This window comes from Magallana gigas, chromosome 8 (assembly GCF_963853765.1).
Source record: "Magallana gigas chromosome 8, xbMagGiga1.1, whole genome shotgun sequence".
In the NCBI taxonomy this organism is placed as follows: domain Eukaryota; kingdom Metazoa; phylum Mollusca; class Bivalvia; order Ostreida; family Ostreidae; genus Magallana; species Magallana gigas.
The window spans coordinates 38281063-38294533 of record NC_088860.1 but is presented as its reverse complement, the minus strand read 5'-3'; the positions used below and the strand labels follow the sequence as shown (position 1 = coordinate 38294533).

Genomic DNA, 13471 nt, shown 5'->3' with positions numbered 1-13471 from the left:
TTTTACCATTTTTTTGTATAAATCGTTCATTGTTATCCATATATTTCACAGAGGTGATAACAATTCCAATGGAGGTTGCAGTTATGGTAAAGTCAAGGTTGGAAACAATTGTACAGGTAAAAAAAAACAACGAGCATCCAATACAAAATCATATTAACAGTGAAGAAGAAAATCATTTTGTGAAAAATATAAGCAAATTATATTTTGTTATTTATAGATTGTCCGGTTGGATATTTTGGGGAAAGTTGCACCGATAAATGTACCCCACCTAGCTACGGAGAGTTATGTAGTGACGTATGTGACTGTACATTATGCCATCACATATTCGGTTGCAATGAAACAGGGGAGACAACAGGTAAGACATTTAAAAATAAAGATTTTTAAACATTAAATTCTCTTCTTAGTTTATTTTTTTAACGTAAACGAGAATTAAACTAAATTCCTTTCAATTTGCGGTGTACGTTTTTTGGTGTTTTTTTTTTTTTTGGCGGGGGGGGTTATTTGAGTAAACAATTGTAGTTTTAGTGTATCAAAACTTTTCTGGGTGTAACTTCTAGAAATAAAAAAAACCCAATGCTTTCTTTATTTTAATACAGAGGCAAAAACAACTGAAGATATGAAATCAGAAACAACCGTTACCTATGTTGTAATCAACGTAACAAACGAAACCATTCTCGGTAAAAAGAAAGGTGATTCAAATTTTGTTTGAAAATATAAAGTTTTATGCTTTATTTCGTAAAGCTTAAAACACAACAACAAACATACAGACAAAGTGCTGCTATATAGATTTTAATAATAAGAGTTGTATTTGTAGATTTTATCATATCACTTTGAGAAATACAAACTGTATTTATTAAATACTTAAAATTGCCTTTCGTATTTGTATTCAGAATCACTGCAGAGTACAAGTAAACATGTGACGTCAGGCTCGCCGGTACCCCTTGCTTTAAACAACACAAGAAACAAACAAATCCGCAGTAAGTCGGAATTTTTCAAACTTTAAGATATTTGATATTTCCATTTTAAAAGTTAGAGAAAGCTGCATGCTATATTCCGTTTGGTTTAAACAATTTATTGCATTGCACTCGCTTAATTTGAAAGTTTTGTCACAAATATATCATGTCGTAACTATCGCGTAAGGTAACAAAACTATGTAAGGTAGAAAATTCTCTTTATTTATTTCTAATCTGAAAGTTAGAATATTAAACGACAATTTCTTCATTAGATCTCATATTCTATCGAGCGTGAGGTACATGTAAGCTTGTTCAGAACTGCCGTTATTTCTGTTTGCATGCTCAAAGAAATGAAATCCTACGTGTAGTTAATAAAAACGAAAACATCTTTTACTTTAATAATAAATTATACAGACAATGTAGAAAGTGTAAAAATATTGTGTTGAATGTTATTAGCTCTGTTCTAAAATCTTCTATCTAGGCTAGTGTTTTTATTAAACATGTATCGTTTTGAACATATTAAAATAAAAAGAAATCACCTATTTTCAATAATCCGAAGCAATTTATATTTAATAGATGTATCCCTTGAAAAATGTATAAATATCTAACAATTAAAAATTAATAGCATACGTTTAAATCTTGTTTATCATATACATGGTGTAAAATATAGGGTGTTTAGCACCCCTAATATAAACAAAGACACGCGCTTATATCACATTGTAACATCACTATTTATTTTACCATTTATCACACACAATATTACACCTTTTCTGAACACCTTTTCACTTTTGATTCGTGTTGACTCGGGTTTTTTTTTCTTTTTTATTTAATTCTCATCTGCAGTTTAAACTATGACGTCATACCATAGACTAGATAACGTCGCAATACATTTGAGTGTCAAAAATACGTCGGTTTCGAGATGAGAAAACTTGGATAGAGCTGGATAGAATTGTTCATATCAAAATAAAAACGAACTATCAATTCAAATATATTATAAAAATATCAATGCTTGTTTAAATCTGCATAACCCCCAAATTAACCCTCGACTAATATCAGCCCTCTGGCCCTCGGCCTTCGGGTTGATATAGGGTTTGATACGGATTTTGCCATGTATTATTCTCTATTTATTGTATATTTAGTATAATATAAAGGGTTTTTGCTCCCTTGATATGAACAAATGCACGCACCTCTTACACATTCCTTGTATATTGTTCCTATATTTCATCCTTTATCGCACCCTTTATAACATCTTTCCGAAACACTTTTGTAATTTTTATTCGTAACAACGTTTTCTCTCCCCCTCTCTATTATGTTGATATCTGCAGTTAAAACTATGACGTCGAGGCATATACAAAAATATTCAAAAATACATACAATTTCCATATCTCAGAAGAAATAATGTATTTTTTTTTCAAATGTTCGACAGAAAAGGTGAATGTATTTCTCCATCGCGACTTGTTTTTTTATTATTCAAACAAGCCTGTGAAGAAGAGTTTTGGGATGGAAGAGACTCTTGTGTGTACGTTGGTACATCTTTTTACGTAAAACAAGTTTGATACATATAAAGAACCCGACTGTTTGTTTCTTGTGATTTTGAAATAATTCTTAAAATCATCTTAAATCTTAATTAGATAAGTTGGAATATGTCTGATAAAATTATTTAAATATGGTTAATATGGTGAGAAAACACGAACTCTGTAGTTTTCTAATTTAAACATACATGTACGTCAGAAAAGGTAATCTAAACCTATCATTTTCTTTTGGTTTAATCAAAGAAATAAAAAAAATCAGAGTACTTTTTTGTTAACGTTAAAATCAATATATAACCCAAGACACTGACGATGTGATTGTTATGTTCTCGATTTGATGGAAGAAGAAATAACGGGTGGATTGTGAGTATATAATTTAATACTGTAAGTATATTACCATCATTTTGTTAAACTTCTAACAGGTTATAAATTTCAAGAAAAAAAAAACCTTTTTAAAATGAATTTGAGCTCATGCTTATACAATCATGTTTACCATAGAACGAATGAAAATCAGGTCATGTTTTAAAACACTACGGAAAATATACTGTGATATATATATCTAAATATGAATTAATTTATCTGTTGGATCGCGCAGTACAAGGAAGCTTACTAAGGAATGTCACGGAAGGATATTCATTAGTGAAATGTATATATTATCTAAATGTATTTGAATTAGATATATAACGTTATGATATTTTTACTTATGAATGGACAAGTTTTTAGTTATAGTTTCAAACTGACGAAGTTTTGAGTGCACAAAAATGAGCATGCAATTTAATAAGTTTGCATAAGATCTTTTAAAATGACCGTCACATATGTCTGATTTTTTTTTCTTTTGGTAAATGCTCTACATAGTTCTTTTTCTTTGCAGAAATCAGAAAGCCGATAAAGATTACTGACGTTTTTTTTAATTACTTCTTGCTCATCTAGTGTATAATAATCATGTTTTATATATATCTTTGAGTGTTTCTACTGTTTCTTGTTATTAAAACGCGTTTTTTTATTATTAAAGATTATTTTAGCACGAGATATAGCCAGTTTAGATATTATCATTGGTTAGACTGTCTGGAGATTCAGATTACCAACAGTCAGTTACATATGTTGTTGAGACTAGTCGATATGCCAAGCCCGTATCTTGAAATCAAAATTTCAGAAAATCTAAATGAGGAACTCATTACAGATAGTAACAAAAATGAACAGCATACGGATGACCGATATAGAAAATCTACCTTGAGCTAATTCAGGTCAGAAGATCGGAAAACGGAAAACAATAACACGCTGGGCTATTTTAACTTATTGTTTTACCACAAATATCAAATAAAATATTAACATTTGATACCAATAGGAAATATGACAATCTTGTAGAGATATGGAAACTAAAACAATGTATTTAAGTTGGTGCTGGTAGCAAACGTCATTTGGATATGTGTATTGCCTTCTATAACAAAGTCAAAACATGGAAAAGTTGAAACGTTGACTTTCTGTAAAGCACAGGTTTCCTGAGAAGTTTCATTTGGCTATGAATATTTAGACTGTTAGACATTTGCACTATGACATCGAACTTTATGATAATGTATGTAAAGAATATTATTGTATAACTTTTCAAAGTACGCAGCTTTTGCTTAGCATGAGTATGAAATAACACCAACATTAGTGTTTCTCTGTCATCTTCAGTCTTACAAAAATGAAATTTAGATTTAATTGCTTCGATGTTTATTATAACGTGTTTACATACAAATAAGTTTGACAATTTAGCATCAAAGTGTCTATATTGGTTGGATATCTTGGCCCTATCATTAATGAGGGTATAACCACTATGCAGTTACCTATTGTTTATGTAAAGCTTATCATTTTTTTAAATAAGGTAATACAAAGTAATAAAACGACACTAATATTAAAATGTTTTTCCTCTTTTTATTTAACGTAATCACATTTCTAAATAATATGTGTTAATTTGTTTAGAGGACCGTACCGCCTGTATGTACAAATATTAAATTTCAACATACTCGTGCACAATATCTGGGGGCATTATATGACACAAAAATACTAATACAAAAAAAGACATGTGCTTTACCTGAATACCAAAGAAAATACGTACAAGGGTTGATATGATAAAGACAAATGATTGTATTTAAAGTATGAGTACGACAGATTAGCGTGAACGTGTCAATATCGATTTGATCTTTAAGCATTATTATCATATTGTTCAAAAGCAAAAATACCTCTCTACCTGTTATCATAGGATATAAATTAAGAAAAACGTATCCATTTTATAAATTTAGCAACCAAAAGCGTTCAAAATGCTTGTTTCGGTTTTCATTCAACGATAGCATATTTTTAGGTCTTTCCACCTTTCAGGTGAAAGACCTCTTGTTAGGTCTTTCCACCTTTCAGGTGAAAGACCTCTTGTTAGGTCTTTCCACCTTTCAGGTGAAAGACCTCTTGTTTTCTTTATGTTTTTTATTCTTCTTCCTCTTCTTCTTCTTCTTCTTCTTTTTTTCTATTTAGCTCGGGGTGACTTTTTTGTTATTAGAGTTATCCAAACAATTTAAACGTTATGTAATTGCTCATTAAAAGTTTTGGTACCAATTGACCCTGTGTCAAAGAACTCCCAGAACTTACAGAGTTATTGCCCTTTGAGAAGGAAATGCTTGTTATCGCTACTCCTCTGAAACCATAAGAGATAGAGATTTGGAACTTTTACCAATGTCTTCATTACACTTAGAGGGTTCTTCAATCTATTCATATCAAAAGGATCTGAGGCCCCCTTGTAGTAGTTATTGCCCCTAAAAGTATTTAAATTTCTATAAAATCACTTCGAACTTTTTTATTATATATCATAGAGACTTTGGACTACTTGGGATGGAAGCGTCTACCTTGGCCGAACAAAATGACATAAAGGTCAAAGGTCAAGGTCATTTGAGAAGCTGTTAATTAATGAGTTTTTATATCTCTTTTGTTTAGGGTGGTAGAGAAAAAACTTTTGATGGATGTAGTAGGACATCTTAAGACATTTTAAAATATAGCCCCTTGGCTCATACCTTTGAATAATGACAGAGTTATAGCCCCTGTTGTACGAAATGCTTGTTATCGCTACTCCTCTGAAACCATAAGAGATAGAGACTTGGAACGTTTACCAATGCATTCAGTACACTTGGAGGGTTCTTCAATCCATTCATACCGAAAGGATCTGAGGCCCCCTTCTAATAGTTATTGCCCCTGAAAGTTTATAAATTTCTAGAAAATCATTTCCAACTATTTTATTATTTGTCGTACAGACTTCGGAACACTTGGAATAGAAGCGTCTACCTTGGCCGAACAAAATGACATAAAGGTCAAAGGTCAAGGTCATTTGGAAGTCTGTTAATTAATGAATTTTCATATCATTTGAAATACAGGTTTCAATATCTTGCTGGATTGCGCAATAAGGTATTCAATTGGGTCAGCCAGGTATCACATCAAGTCCTGTGGTTACTCAAGTGGAACTTGTTTTTACAGTCAACCCATTCATTTTGTACAAAGACAGCTAGCCTCTACAGCGCTCTCTTCTATTGTTAGCTTTACTGTTTATATGATTGTGTAAAGAATATTCACTTGGCTCAGTTTTGTTCCTACTAAGTGGAAAAAAATTCAGAAAAGTAATTAGATAAATCTTTACCGATATATACAACATGGAATTTTTAAAGAAATGGCTTGATAATAATAAAAATAAAAAATCTCTTTTAAAACCATTTATGAATTAATGTCCTTGTGGTTTTCCCATTTTATAGTACAACATATATCATAGGTATAGTAATGTTTTGTATATTTTATTGAGCAATCTAGCAATTCATTAAAATATTAGGTGGAAAGACCTCTAATTGTTCTCGAACAATTAGCCTACTAGTTTTCTTTATGTTTTTTCTTCTTCTTCTTCTTCTTCTTCTTCTTTTTTTCTATTTAGCTCGGGGTGACTTTTTTATTATTAGAGTTATCCAAACAACTTAAACTTTATGTAATTGCTCATTAAAAGTTATGGTACCAATTGACCCTGTGTCAAAGAACTCCCAGAACTTACAGAGTTATTGCCCTTTGAGAAGAAAATGCTTGTTATCGCTACTCCTCTGAAACCATAAGAGATACGGATTTGGAACTTTTACCAATGTCTTCATTACACTTAGATGGTTCTTCAATCTATTCATACCAAAAGGATTTGAGGCCCCCTTGTAGTAGTTATTGCCCCTGAAAGTATTTAAATTTCCATAAAATCACTTCCAACTTTTTTATTATTTATCATAGAGACTTCGGACCACTTGGGATGGAAGAGTCTACCTTGGCCGAACAAAATGACATAAAGGTCAAAGGTCAAGGTCATTTGAGAAGCTGTTAATTAACGAGTTTTTATATCTCTTTTGTTTAGGGTGGTAGAGAAAAACATTTTTATGGATGTATTAGGACATCTTAAGACATTTTAAAATATAGCCCCTTGGCTCATACCTTTGAATAATTACAGAGTTATAGCCCCTATTGTACGAAATGCTTGTTATCGCTACTCCTTTGAAACTATAAGAGATAAAGACTTGGAACTTTTACCAATGTATTCAGTATACTTGGAGGGTTCTTCAATCTATTCATACCGAAAGGATCTGAGGCCCTCTTCTAGTAGTTATTCCCCATGAAAGTTTTTAATTTTCTATAAAATCATTTCCACCTTTTTTATTATTTGTCGTACAGACTTCGGACCACTTGGAATAGAAGCGTCTACCTTGGCCAAACAAAATGACATAAAGGTCAAAGGTCAACGTCATTTAGAAGTCTTTTAATTAATGAATTTTCATATCATTTGAAATACAGAATTATAGTAAGGGTTTCAATAGCTTGCTGGATTGCGCAATAAGGTATTCAATTGGGTCAGCCAGGTATCACATCAAGTCCTGTGGCTACTCAAGTGGAACTTGTTATTCATTTTGTACAAAGACAGCTAGCCTGTAGAACACTCTCTTCTATTGTTAGCTTTACTGTTTATACGATTGTGTAAAGAATATTCACTTGGCTCAGTTTTGTTCATAGTAAGTGGAAAAAAATTCAGAAAAGTAATTAGATAAATCTTTACCGATATATACAACATGGAATTTAAAAAAAAAATGGCTTGATGATAATAAAAATAAAAAATCTCTTTTAAAACCATTTATCAATTAATGGCCTTGTGGTTTTCCCATTTTATAGTACAACATATATCATAGGTATAGTAATGTTTTGTAAATCTTATAGAGCAATCTAGCAATTCATTAAAATATTAGGTGGAAAGACCTCTAATTGTTCTCGAACAATTAGCCTACTAGTTTTCTTTATGTTCTTTCTTCTTCTTCTTCTTCTTTTTTTCTATTTAGCTCGGAGTGACTTTTTTATTATTAGAGTTATCCAAACAATTTAAACTTTATGTAATTGCTCATTAAAAGTTATGGTACCAATTGACCCTGTGTCAAAGAAATCCCAGAACTTACAGAGTTATTGCCCTTTGAGAAGGAAATGCTTGTTATCGCTACTCCTCTGAAACCATAAGAGATAGAGATTTGGAACTTTTACCAATGTCTTCATTACACTTAGAGGGTTCTTCAATCTATTCATACCAAAACGATCTGAGGCCCCCTTGTAGTAGTTATTGCCCCTGAAAGTATTTAAATTTCCATAAAATCACTTCCAACTTCTTTATTATTTATCATAGAGACTTCGGACCACTTGGGATGGAAACGTCTACCTTAGCCGAACAAAATGACAAAAAGGTCAAAGGTCAAGGTCATTTGAGAAGCCGTTAAATAATGAGTTTTTATATCTCTTTTGTTAAGGGTGGTAGAGAAAAACTTTTTCATGGATTTAGTAGGACATCTTAAGACAATTTAAAATATAGCCCCTTGGCTCATACTTTTGAATAATTACAGAGTTATAGCCCCTATTGTACGAAATGCTTGTTATCGCTACTCCTCTGAAACCATAAAAGATAAAGACTTGGAACATTTACCAATGTATTCAGTACACTTGGAGGATTCTTCAATCTATTCATACCGAAAGGATCTGAGGCCCTCTTCTAGTAGTTATTCCCCCTGAAAGGTTTTAATTTTCTATAAAATCATTTCCAACTTTTTTATTATTTGTCGTACAGACTTCGGACCACTTGGAATAGAAGCGTCTACCTTGGCCAAACAAAATGACATAAAGGTCAAAGGTCAACGTCATTTAGAAGTCTTTTAATTAATGAATTTTCATATCATTTGAAATACAGAATTATAGTAAGGGTTTCAATAGCTTGCTGGATTGCGCAATATGGTATTCAATTGTGTCAGCCAGGTATCACATCAAGTCCTGTGGTTACTCAAGTGGAACTTGTTATTCATTTTGTACAAAGACAGCTAGCCTGTAGAACACTCTCTTCTATTGTTAGTTTTACTGTTTATACGATTGTGTAAAGAATATTCACTTGGCTCAGTTTTGTTCATAGTAAGTGGAAAAAAATTCAGAAAAGTAATTAGATAAATCTTTACCGATATATACCACACGGAATTTTTTAAAGAAATGGCTTGATAATAATAAAACTAAAAAATTTCTTTTAAAACCATTTATCAATTAATGGCCTTGTGGTTTTCCCATTTTATAGTACAACATATATCATAGGTATAGTAATGTTTTGTATATCTTATTGAGCAATCTAGCAATTCATTAAAATATTAGGTGGAAAGACCTCTAATTGTTCTCGAACAATTAGCCTACTAGTTTTCTTTATGTTTTTTAGGTCTTTCCACCTTTCAGGTGAAAGACCTTTTGTTTTCTTTATGTTTTTAGGGTCTTTCCACCTTTCAGGTGAAAGACCTTTTGTTTTTCTTATGTTTTTTATTATTATTCTTATTTTTTTTCTTCTCTTTTTTTCCAGGGACAGCTTTTTTATTTCAAGAGATTTTGAAACAATTTTTTCTTTATGTGATTGGCCATTAAAAGTTATGGTACCAAATGACCCTTTGCTTGATAACTCCCAGAACTTACAAAGTTATTGCCCTTGTGTACGAAAAGCTTGTTATCGCTACTCCTCTGAAACCATTAGAGATAGAGACTTGAAACTTTTACCAATGTCTTCAGTACACTTAGAGGGTTCTTCAATCTACTAACACCGAAAGGATCCGAGACCCCCTTCTAGTAGTTATTGCCCCTGAAAGTAGTTGAATTTCCATAAAATCCCTTCCAACTTTTTTATTATTTATCATAGAGACTTCGGACTACTTGGGATGGAAGCGTCTACCTTGGCCGAACAAAATTACATCAAGGTCAAAGGTAAAGGTCATCTGAAAATCTCTTAATTAATGAGTTTTTAGATCTCTTTTGTTTAGTGTAGTAAAGAAAAACTTTTTCATGGATGTAATAGGACATCTTAAGACATTTTAAAATATATCCCCTTGGCTCTTTCTTTTAAATAGTTACAGAGTTATTGCCCCTTTTGTACGAAAAGCTAGTTATCGCTACTCCTCTGAAACCATAAGAGATAGAGATTTGGAACTTTTACCAATGTCTTTAGTACACTTAGAGGGTTTTTCAATCTATTCATACCGAAATGATCTGAGCCCCCCTGCTAGTAGTTATTGCCCCTGAAAGTATTTACATTTCTATAAAATCACTTCCAACTTTTTTATTACTTATCATACAGACTTCAGACCACTTGGGATGGAAGCGTCTACCTTAGATGAACCAAATGATATAAAGGTCAAAGGTCAAGGTCATTTGGAAATCTCTTGATTAATGAGTTTTTAGATCTCTAATGTTTAGGATGGTAGAGAAAAACTTTTTCATGGATGTAGTAGGACATCTTAAGACATTTCAAAATATAACCCTTTGACCCTTACCATGTAACAATTATAGAGTTATTGCCCCTATTGTACAAAATGCTTGTTATCGCTTCTCCTAATTAACCGTTGGAAATAGATGCTTGAAACTTTAACTAAAGTATTCAGTATATTGAGACGCTTCTTCAGTCTATTCTTACCGACAGGGTCCAAAGTCCCTTTCTAGCAGTTATTGCCCCTGAAAGTTTCGAACATTCAATAAAAAACACAAAAAACTTTTGAATCAATAATCATATATACATCGGACCACTTGGTATTGAAGCGTCTACCTTGTCAGATGAAAATGACATAAAGGTCAAAGGTCAAGGTTAAGCAAAAAAAAAAATTGCAAACTTAATCGTTGAACACTTTTTTATGAAGTAACGCAGAAAAAATAATTTATTCTATTGAAGCAATCTTATTTCAAACATAAAAAACAATGAAGTGGAAAGACCTCTAATTGTTCGAGAACAATTAGTCTACTAGTTTATTAGGTCTTTCCACCTTTCAGGTGAAAGACCTTTTGTTTTTCTTATGTTTTTTATTATTATTATTATTTTTCTTCTCTTTTTTTCCAGGGACAGCTTTTTTATTTCAAGAGATATTGAAACAATTTTTTCTTTATGATATTGGCCATTAAAAGTTATGGTACCAAATGACCCTTTGCTTGATAACTCCCAGAACTTACAAAGTTATTGCCCTTGTGTACGAAAAGCTTGTTATCGCTACTCCTCTGAAACCATAAGAGATAGAAACTTGGAACTTTTACCACTGTCTTCAGTACACTTAGAGGGTTCTTCAATCTATTCATAACGAAAGGATCTGAGCCCCCTTCTAGTAGTTATTGCCCCTGAAAGTATTTACATTTCTATAAAATCATTTCCAACTTTTTAATTATTTGTCATAGAGACTTCGGACCACTTGGGATGGAAGCGTCTACCTTGGCCGAACAAAATGACATATAGGTCGAAGGTCAAGGTCATTTGGAAATCCGTTAATTAATGAGTTTTTAGATCTCTTTTGTTTAGTGTGGTAGAGAAAAACTGTTTCATGGATGTAGTAGCACATCTTAAGACATTTCAAAATATATCCCCTTGGTTCCTTCCTTTAAAAAATCTATAGAGTTATTGCCCCTATTGTACAAAATGCTTGTTATCGCTACTCCTCAAAAACCGTAAGAGATAGAGACTGGAAACTTTTACCAATGTCTTTAGTACACTTAGAGGGTTCTTCAACTTATTCATACCGAAAGGATCTGAGACCCCCTTCTAGTAGTTATTGCCCCTGAAAGTATTTACATTTCCATAAAATCACTTCCAACTTTTTTATTACTTATCATAGAAACTTCGGACCACTTGTGATGGAAGCGCTTACCTTGACCAAACAAAATGACGTAAAGGTCAAAGGTCAAGGTCATTTGGAAATCTCTAAATTAATGCGTTTTCAGATCTCTTTTGTTTGGGGTGCTAGAAAAAAACTTTTTCATGGATGTAGTAGGACATCTCAAGACATTTCAAAACATAACCCATTGACCCTTACCATGTAACAATTATAGAGTTATTGCCCCTATTGTACAAAATGCTTGTTATCGCTACTCCTCATTAACTGTTAGAGATAGAGACTTGAAATGTTTACTAATTATTCAGTACACTTAGACACTCCTTCAATTTATTCATACCGAAAGGGTCTCAAGTCCCTTTTTAGCAGTTATTGCCCCTGAAAGTTTCTAACATTGAATAAAAACACAAATAATTTTTGAGTCAATAATTAAATATACATCGGACCACTTGGTATTGAAGCGTCTACCTTGTCAGATCAAAATGACATTAAGGTCAAAGGTCAAGGTCAAGCAATAAAAAATTGCAAACTTAATCGTTTGACACTTTTTTATCAAAGTAACACAGAAAAAATACTTTATTCTATAAAAGCAATCTTATTTCAAGCATAAAAAACAATAATGTGGAAAGACCTCTAATTGTTCGAGAACAATTAGTCTACTAGTTAGGTCTTTCCACCTTTCAGGTGAAAGACCTTTTGTTTTTCTTATGTTTTTTATTATTATTATTATTATTCTTATTTTTTTTCTTCTCTTTTTTTCCAGGGACAGCTTTTTTATTTCAAGAGATATTGAAACAATTTTTTCTTTATGTTATTGGCCATTAAAAGTTATAGTACCAAATGACCCTTTGCTTGATAACTCCCAGAACTTACCAAGTTATTGCCCTTGTGTACGAAAAGCTTGTTATCGCTACTCCTCTGAAACCATAAGAGATAGAGACTTGGAACTTTTACCAATGTCTTCAGTACACTTAGAGGGTTCTTCAATCTACTAAAACCGAAAGGATCCGAGACCCCCTTCTATCAGTTATTGCCCCTGAAAGTATTTGAATTTCCATAAAATCCCTTCCAACTTTTTTATCATTTATCATAGAGACTTCGGACCACTTGGGATGGAAGCGTCTTCCATGGCCGAACAAAATGACATAAAGGTCAAAGGTCAAGGTCATCTGAAAATCTCTTAATTAATGAGTTTTTAGATCTCTTTTGTTTAGTGTAGTAAAGAAAATTCTTTTTATGGATGTAATAGAACATCTTAAGACATTTTAAAATATATCCCCTTGGTTCCTTCTTTTAAATAGTTACAGAGTTATTGCCCCTTTTGTACGAAAAGCTTGTTATCGCTACTCCTCTGAAACCATAAGATATAGAAACTTGGAACTTTTACCAATGTCTTTAGTACACTTAGAGGGTTTTTCAATCTATTCATACCGAAAGGATCTGAGCCCCCCTTCTAGTAGTTATTGCCCCTGAAAGTATTTACATTTCTATAAAATCACTTCCAACAATTTTATTACTTATCATACAGACTTCGGACCACTTGGGATGGAAGCGTCTACCTTGGACGAACACAATGATATAAAGGTCAAAGGTCAAGGTCATTTGGAAATCTCTTAATTAATGAGTTTTCAGATGTATTTTGTTTAGGATGGTAGAGAAAAACTTTTTCATGGATGTAGTAGGACATCTGAAGACATTTCAAAATATAACCCTTTGACCCTTACCATGTAACAATTACAGAGTTATTGCCCCTATTGTACAAAATGCTTGTTATCGCTACTTCTAATAAACCGTTGGAGATAGAGAC

At 32.3% G+C, this 13471-nt stretch overlaps 1 long non-coding RNA gene across 1 annotated transcript; it reads left to right on the top strand.

Moving 5' to 3' along the window:
* The first annotated feature begins 41 nt into the window (after window positions 1-41).
* LOC117690176 (uncharacterized) lies at window positions 42-3264 on the top strand. The gene is made up of 4 exons (XR_010708719.1): window positions 42-116; window positions 218-355; window positions 597-689; window positions 891-3264. It is a non-coding gene; the product is annotated as an uncharacterized lncRNA (long non-coding RNA).
* Window positions 3265-13471: the final 10207 nt, after the last annotated feature.